Source organism: Bubalus kerabau, chromosome 8, assembly GCF_029407905.1.
Source record: "Bubalus kerabau isolate K-KA32 ecotype Philippines breed swamp buffalo chromosome 8, PCC_UOA_SB_1v2, whole genome shotgun sequence".
Classification (NCBI taxonomy): Eukaryota; Metazoa; Chordata; class Mammalia; order Artiodactyla; family Bovidae; genus Bubalus; species Bubalus kerabau.
This window is the reverse complement of record NC_073631.1, coordinates 9,918,585-9,926,934: the sequence shown is the minus strand read 5'-3', so window position 1 is coordinate 9,926,934 and position 8,350 is coordinate 9,918,585. Positions and strand designations below refer to the sequence as shown.

Below are 8,350 nucleotides of genomic sequence, written 5' to 3'. Positions count from 1 at the left end.
AAAAGTCTGTTCCTTACATCTGTGTCTCCTTTGCTTCCCTTCATGTAGGATCATTGTTACTGTCTTTTTAAATTCCATATATATGCATTAATATACAGTATTTGTTTTTCTCTCTATGATTGGCTTCTCTCTGTATGACAGGCTCCAGATTTATAAAGACAGTCTCTTCAACAAGCTGTGCTGGGAAAACTGGTCAACTACATATAAAAGGATGAAACTAGCTCTTTTTTGTGGTGCCTTGGAGGCTGTCGGCTACTTCAGAATGAAGCTAAGCATCTCTTTCATGGCCACTGGCTGCCAGAAACTCATTGAAGTGGACAATGAATGAAAACTTCGTACCTTCTACAAGAAGCATATGGCCACAGAAGTTGCTGTTGATGCTCTGCATGAAGAATGGAAGGGTTATGTGGTCCGAATCAGTGGCGGGAACTATAAGCAGGGTTTCCCCATGAAGCAGGGTGTCTTGACCCATGGCCGAGTTCTCCTGCTACTGAGGAAGGGGCATTCCTGTTACAGACCAAGGAGGACTGGAGAGAGAAAGCACAAATCCGTATGGGGTTGCATTGTGGATGCCAATCTGAGTGTTCTCAATTTGGTCATCATGAAAAAAGGGGAGAAGGATATTCCTGGACTCACTGATACTACAGTGCTTCATCGCCTGGGTCCCAAAAGAGCTAGCAGAATCCGCAAACTTCTCAATCTCTCTAAAGAAGATGATGTCCACCAATATGTTGTGAGAAAGCCCCTAAACAAAGACGGTAAGAAACCTAGGACTAAAGCACCCAAGATTCAGCGTCTTGTGACTCCACGAGTTCTGCAACATAAACGCCAGCGTGTTGCTCTGAAGAAACAGCATACTAAGAAAAATGAAGAAGAGGCTGCAGAATATGCTAAACTTTTGGCCAAGAGAATGAAGGATGCCAAAGAAAAACAGCAGGAACAGATTGCCAAGAGACAGAGGCTTTCTTCTCTGAGAGCTTCTACTTCTAAATCTGAGTCCAGTCAAAAATGAGATGTTCTAAGAGTAACAAATAAACAGGATCAGACATAAAAAAAAAAAGAATGAAACTAAAACACTTTCTAACATCATACACAAAAATAAACTCAAAATGGATTAAAAATCTAAATGTCAGACCAGAAACTATAAAACTCTTGGAGGAAAACTTAGAATACTCACCAACATAAATCACAGCAAGATCTCTTACAACACATCTCCCAAAACATCTGAAACAAAAACAAAAACAAACAATGGGAACTAATTAAACTTAAAAGCTTTTACACAATGAAGAAAACTATAAGCAAGGTGAAAAGACAGCACTCAGAATGGGAAAAAACAATAGCAAACAAAACAACTGACAAAGAATTAATCTCCAAAATATACAAGCAGCTCATGCAGCTCAATACCAGAAAAACAAACAACCCAATGAAAAAGCGGGCAGACCTAAACAGACATTTCTCCAAAGAAGACAGACAGATGGCTAGTTTTGTAGTTAAAGTGAGAGACTCTTCCTCTCACTTAACACTTAAAGGCCATTTTAGGGTAACTGACTGACCTAATTTCAGTATTGTTGTGTCTCAGGGAACAAGGATGCTTGAGGAGAGGGAGAGAGATGGGGGGACATCTGCCAGATGGAGTGGTCAGAACACACACATTTTTAGGTTAAATTCAAGGTCTTATAAGGGTGTGGTCTGTGGCTCCCCAAAACAATTATAATAGTAACACCAAAAATCACTTATCACAGATCACCATAACAAATATGACAAAAATGAAAAGGTTTGTAATATTGCAAGAATTACCAAAATATGACACAGAGAGACAAAGTGAGCAAATGCTGTTGGGAAAGCGGTGGCCACAGACTTGATTGATGCAGGGTTGCCACAAACTTTCAATTTGTCAAAAAAAAAAAAAAATTGCAAAACATAACAAAGCAAAGCATGCCAAAAACAAGGTTTTCCTATACCAGAAATTAAATGCTTCCCTGCAGAAGAGAGGTACATCACCTCTGCTTTCACTTCGTTGGCCAAGGCATGTCATGTGTCTACTTTAGTGTTGGGAAAATGAGTAGATGGAGACAAGCCACTGGGTGAACACTGGTCAGTGGGAGGAACAGCCATTGCACAGTAACGTTGGCCCTTTGCTCTGAAATTCTATATGCACGTGCAGGTGGAGTGAATAACCAAAAAGAAAGCAGAGATAGATCAAGACATCTTGCAGTCCAGGCCAGCTCCCTACCAGTCATGATGCACTGGCTGCAAACCTGGAAGCTTCTCCGCTGCTCATCTCCCTTTTTTTGGAGTGCACTGCCTTCACACCACAGTGGAGCACATCCTGGGAAGCCCTTCAATGGTCCTCAGAGACAAGCTGGCCCTGGGAAGTAGGTTGGGAAGATGCACTGTCCTGACTTCCGTGGTTGAGGCCTGAGGTGGTGAACTGTCTCACTTTCAGACTTGAGGGCCCTCCACACAAGCATTCACCATGGCACAAGAACCACACTGCATGGTTATGTGAATGTCACATTTGGGCAGCAGAGTGAGGAGATGAGAGAAGAAAGAACCCCTGTGTCCTCTGGCACTCAGTTTGAGAGAAGTCAGATGTATATCTGAAAGTAGTTTATTTCTTTTTATTTCACTTTCTCTAAGTTCATATTATTCTTGTTAGTTGAACAAGATCATTCTCCTTATGTAGCAAAGCACCACGGCAGATCCCGGTAAAACAAAGCTGTGAAGACTGCCCGATGCCCCTTGCTCTTGCCAGGGCCTGCCCAGTCCCCTGGGAACCTCCATACAGTCCTCCATGTGGATGCCCTCCTGCAGCCTCACCGTGTCCTGGACCCTGCCTGGACTCATGAAGGTTCTAATGAGATGCATATTCAGAACTCTCTTGTAACGGGAAATAAGGAGGTGTGAAGAAGTTACATCTCAACAACTCCCGAGATTTGCAGTAGAACTTCCACAAAACAGTGTCCTTAGTCCCTCCTCCTCTGTTCACAGCCTGACTGCCAGACCTCTACTCACCCATCTTTGGTCACCCACACTTCCTAAAACATCAGATTAGTAAATACACCAAGATTGATATCAGGAAGTGAAACATATAGCCAGGCAAAATCTTGTATATACAAGATGTTGGATACTCAGTTGTGTCCAACTCTTTGCAACCCCATGGACTGTAACCTGCCAGGCTCCTCTGTCCATGGAATTCTCCAGGCCAGAATACTGGAGTGGGTAATGATTCCCTTCTCTAGGGGATCTTCCCAACCCAGGGATTGAACTCAGGTCTCCTACATTGCAGGCAGATTCTTTACTGTTTGAGCTACCAGGGAAGCCCTGTATATCTAAAGGTAACACATAAAAGAAAAAAATGATTCAGGGAACTCTGCTATTCAATATTCTGTAATAACCTATATGACAAAAAAATCCAAAAAAGAATGGGTATACATCTGTATATAACTGAATATATGTATAATGAGCATATATACAATGTATATATATATAACTGAATCATTGTGCTGTACACCTGGAATTAACACAACATTGCGAATCAACTTTAATATAAAATAAAAATTAAAAATGTAAGTGATTAATAAACATACTGAAACCTAAACTTACTCGTATTCAAATGATTAACATTGTAAACAAAGCACTCATTTTTACCTTCATGGCTGTTTTAGAAAGCAATAACACCCACTTTGGAAAAAAAATATAGTCAAATATATAAACATTCTGTGCATGCAAATTTCAGTATTTCTTAAACATAAAAGAAATATTCATACTCTTGATCATAAATTTCACTCCTTGGGATTTCTTGTGGGGAAATAAACCACATACACAAAAAGGAAGTGCAAAGATTACAAGTGTTCAAAAGTTGTGGAAAGGTTAACTAAAAAATGGTACATCTATACAGAGAAAATCTTTGCAGCTATTTAAAAAAAATGATGATACAGGAAATATTCATGTATCACAGTCAAGCAAAAAGTAAATATGCACTGCCATAGTTTTGAGCATGGAGTGGCTGTCATATTCCATTTTGGATATTACTATCTCCTTCCCAAACATTCTACAAAAATCATGTACTGTTTTTAAGATCAGAAAAATGTTAACGAAACATTTTGGAATGCATTTGTTATTGTAGGAAATGACAATCATTTTGTACAGGGTTGTTATTTGCTCAGCTTATTTAGGTACAAGTTTCTCAGGTGGAAGTGTTATAGTGAAGTTTGTCTTTGCAGGCAAATTTTTCTTGATGCTTTTGGGAACAACTACAATGTGGGTAAGGTACCTCTGCTTAACTTCTCACCAAAACTCTTACCCCAAAACTATGCATGTAGGAACTTAATCAATAGGCAGTGAGATGTAATAGTCACTAAATACAGCAAAGGGGGAAATGAAATGTCCTGTGCTCCCGCCAATCCTGTCTTTGTGGACTCGCTTTGAAGCTCTGGTTGGCTGGGTGGATGAGGAGGCTTTTGTGGTGTCTTCTCTGCTGAGTAGTCAGCTTCCCACTATGTCAGTGCACTTGGATTTTTACCTTCTATAGGATCTATATTTAGTTTACATGCTCTATGCTTGCCACATTTCTTCACTGAATTGTCCTCAAATGTGTCTGTCTCTCTCTCGCTATCTATCTATATATCATCTATTTATTGTCTATCATCTCCATCTATCTACTTACTATCTTTGTCTTTCTGTATCTCTGTCTCTGCTGCTGCCACTACTTTGTCACTTCATCCTGTCTGACTCTGTGGAACCCTATGGACTACAGCCTACCAGGCTCTTCTTCCATGGGATTCTCTAGGCAAGAGTACAAGAATGGGCTGCTATGCCCTACATCTAGGGGATCTTCCCCACCCAGGGATTGAACCTGGGTCTGCTGCATTACAGACAGATTCTTTACAGCTGAGCCACCAGGGAAGTCCATCTCTGCCTCTATCATCTTTCCATCTCCATCTATCTCTATTTATCATTGATCTATTTATCCATATCTACGTATGTGTGTGTGCTTGTATGTATTTATGTGTGTATGTGTCTATTATCTATCTATACTTGTCTCTGATGATCATCTCTTTCATGTAAAATGCTGGGATAAGTGGGTATATTTTCTTTCTTTCTTTTTTAATTTAAATTTATTTATTTTAATTGGAGGCTATTTACTTTACAATATTGTATTGGTTTTGCCATACATCAACATGAATGCCCCAAGGGTGTACACATGTTCCCCATCCTGAACCCCTCTCTCACCTCCCTCCCCATATCATCCCTCTGGGTCATCCCAGTGCACCAGCCCCGAACATCCTGTATCCTGCATCGAACCTGGACTGGCGATTCGTTTCTTATATGATATTATACATGTTTCAATGCCATTCTCCCAAATCATCCCACCCTCTCCCTCTCCCACAGAGTCCAAAAGACTGTTCTATACATCTGTGTCTCTTTTGCTGTCTCGCATACAGGGTTATCGTTATCATCTTTTTAAATTCCATGTATATGCATTAGTATATTGTATTGGCGTTTTTCTTTCTGGCTTACTTCACTCTGTATAATCGGCTCTAGTTTCATCCACCTCATTAGAACTGATTCAAATGTATTCTTTTTAGTGCTGGCGGCTGCAACTGGCGCATTTAGCGCGGGTGGCTACCCCACATCCGAGGTCAGGGGCAGAAGCCGGGAGGACCCCATGCCCAAGAGGAGGTGGCCAAGAGGAGTTACCCCACGTCTGAGGTCAGGAGCAAGCGGCCAGGAGTGCCAGGCTGCAATGGTGCAGGAACAGCCAAGAGGAGCTACCCCACGTCCGAGGTCAGGGGCAGCAGCCGGGAGGAGCTACCCTGTGTCAGAGGTTAGGGGCAGTGGCCGAGAGGAGCTACCCCACATCCAAGGCCAGGGGCAGTGGCCGGGAGGAGCTACCTGACACCCGAGGCCAGGGGCGGTGGCCGGGAGAAGTAACCCAACTCCCAAGGAGCAGTGGCTGTACAGGCACAGGAAAACCTAGAGCTATTCCACGTTCAGGGTCAGAAGGGGTGGCGGTGAGGAGATACCCCTTGTCCAAGGTAAGGAGCAGTGGCTACACTTTGCTGGAGCAGCCGTGAAGAGATACCCCACACCCAAGGTAAGATAAACCCAAGTAAGACAGTAGGTGTTGCAAGAGGGCATCATAGGGCAGACACACTCAAACCATATTCACAGAAAACTAGTCAATCTAATCACACTAGGACCACAGCCTTGTTTAACTCAATGAAACTAAGCCAGGCCCGAGGGGCCACCCAAGATGGATGGGTCATGGTGGAGGGGTCTGACAGAATGTGGTCCACTGGAGAAGGGAATGGCAAACCACTTCAGTATTCTTGCCTTGAGAAACCCATGAACAGTATGAAAAGGCAAACTGATAGGATACTGAAAGAGAAACTCCTCAGGTCAGTAGAGGCCCAATATGCTACTGGAAATCAGTGGAGAAATAACTCCAGAAAGAATGAAGGGATGGAGCCAAAGCAAAAACAATACCCAGCTGTGGATGTGACTGGTGATAGAAGCAAGGTCCGATGCTGTAAAGAGCAATATTGCATAGGAACCTGGAATGTCAGGTCCATGAATCAAGGCAAATTGGAAGTGGTTAAACAAGAGATGGCAAGAGTGAATGTCGACAATCTATGAATCAGCGAACTAAAATGGACTGGGATGGATGAATTTAACTCAGATGATCATTATATCTACTACTGTGGGCAGGAATCCCTCAGAAGAAATGGAGTAGCCATCATGGTCAACAAAAGAGTCCAAAATGCAGTACTTGGATGCAATCTCAAAAACGACAGAATGATCTCTGTTTGTTTCCAAGGCAAAACATTCAATATCACAGTAATCCAAGTTTATGCCCCAACCAGTAACATTGAAGAAGCTGAAGTTGAATGGTTCTATGAAGACCTATAAGACCTTTTAGAACTAACACACAAAAAAGATGTCCTTTTCATTATAGGGGACAGGAATGCAAAAGTAGTAGGTCAAGAAATACCTGGAGTAACAGGCAAATTTAGCCTTGGAATATGGAATGAAGCAGGGCAAAGACTAATAGAGTTTTGCCAAGAAAATGCACAGGTCACAGCAAACAACGTAGTCCAACAACACAAGAGAAGACACTACACATGGACATCACGAGATGGTCAACACCGAAACAAGATTGATTATATTCTTTGCAGCCAAAGATGGAGAACCTCTATACAGTCAACAAAAACAAGACCAGGAGGTGACTGTGGATCAGATCATGAACTCCTTATTGCCAAATTCAGACTTAAATTGAAGAAAGTAGGGAAAACCACTAGACCATTCAGGTATGACCTAAATCAAATACCTTATGATTATACAGTAGAAGTGAGAAATAGATTTAAGGGACTAGATCTGATAGAGTGCCTGATGAACTATGGATGGAGTTTCGTGACATTGTATAGGAGACAGGGATCAAGACTATCCTCAAGGAAAAGAAATGCAAAAAAGCAAAATGGCTGTCTGGGGAGGCCTTACAAATAGCTGTGAAAAGAAGAGAAGCGAAAAGCAGAGCAGAAAAGGAAAGATATAAGCATCTGAATGCAGAGTTCCAAAGAATAGCAAGAAGAGATAAGAAAGCCTTCTTCAGTGATCAATGCAAAGAAATAGAGGAAAATACGAGATAGCAAAAGAGACACTGATGTATAAAACAGTCTTATGGACTCTGTAGGAGAGGGAGAAGGTGGGAAGATTTGGGAGAATGGCATTGAAACATGTAAAATATCATGTATGAAACGAGTTGCCAGTCCAGGTTTAATGCACGATACTGGATGCTTGGGGCTGGTGCACTGGGACGACCCAGAGGGATGGAATGGGGAGGGAGGAGGGAGGAGGGTTCAGGATGGGGAACACATGTATACCTGTGGCGAATTCATTTTGGTATTTGGCAAAACTAATACAATTATGTAAAGTTTAAAAATAAAATAAAATTAAAAAAAATTCAACATTGAGAAAACTAAGGAAAAAAAATGACAATTTCAGAGTTATTTACAAATGTCTGTGAATATATACACATAGACATTGTTAACCACAACAGAATGATTGAACAATAGTACGCCTGTATAATAGCTATTGACAGAAATAAAAGTAACATTAGTTGAAAAAAAAAAAAAGAAAAAAAAAAGAAATAGAGGAAAACAACAGAATAGGAAAGACTGGAGATCTCTTCAAAAATTAGAGATACCGAGGGAACATTTCATGCAAAGATGGGCTCAATAAAGGACAGAAATGGTATGGACCTAACAGAAGCAGAAGATATTAAGAAGAGGTGGCAAGAATACACAGAAGAATTGTACAAAAAAATCTTCACGACCCAGATAATCAC

General features: G+C 41.4%; 1 pseudogene; it reads left to right on the top strand.

The window, feature by feature from the left end:
• Positions 1 to 262: 262 nt before the first annotated feature.
• LOC129658489 (40S ribosomal protein S6-like) lies at positions 263 to 1,030 on the top strand (annotated as a pseudogene).
• The last annotated feature ends 7,320 nt before the right edge of the window (positions 1,031 to 8,350 follow it).